Consider the following 542-nt stretch of genomic DNA (forward strand, 5'->3'; position numbering starts at 1 on the left):
CCGCGGACGCGCGCCCCGCCCCCTTTACGCGCGCGCGCGCACCGCACCGCACGCAGCTCGCACGAGCAGCTTGTTTCGCTCTCGCCTGACATCTTGCGCGTCTCTAGCCCGTTTTCGGGGGGAGCGCCCTTTAACATTTGAGAGGATACAGGGGTTTTTTCAAGTACTGGAAGTCTTTTTTAAACAAGGTAGACAGGCGTGTTAGCAAAGTTACTTTGGTGATTTTTTTTTTTTAACAAAAAAAAGTATATATATATATATATATATATATATATATATATATATATATATATATATACATACACACACACACACACACACACACACACACACACACACACACACACACACACATTATTTATTTATTTTTACAGTATGGATCAATCATCAGCAGTCGTTGTACCAAACGGAAACATTGTGACATTGTGACATGGTCTGAACATTTCCCAGCATGCACTGCTGTGAATGGTGATGATGGGATGGAATTGGAATGGTGCCCGTCAATTGAGTGAAAGTCAAATGACATCCACATTAAAGCGCAT

The sequence above is a fragment of the Hippichthys cyanospilos genome, chromosome 6 (genome assembly GCF_059441005.1).
Source record: "Hippichthys cyanospilos isolate Australia breed blue-spotted pipefish chromosome 6, RoL_Hcya_1.0, whole genome shotgun sequence".
Lineage (NCBI taxonomy): Eukaryota > Metazoa > Chordata > Actinopteri > Syngnathiformes > Syngnathidae > Hippichthys > Hippichthys cyanospilos.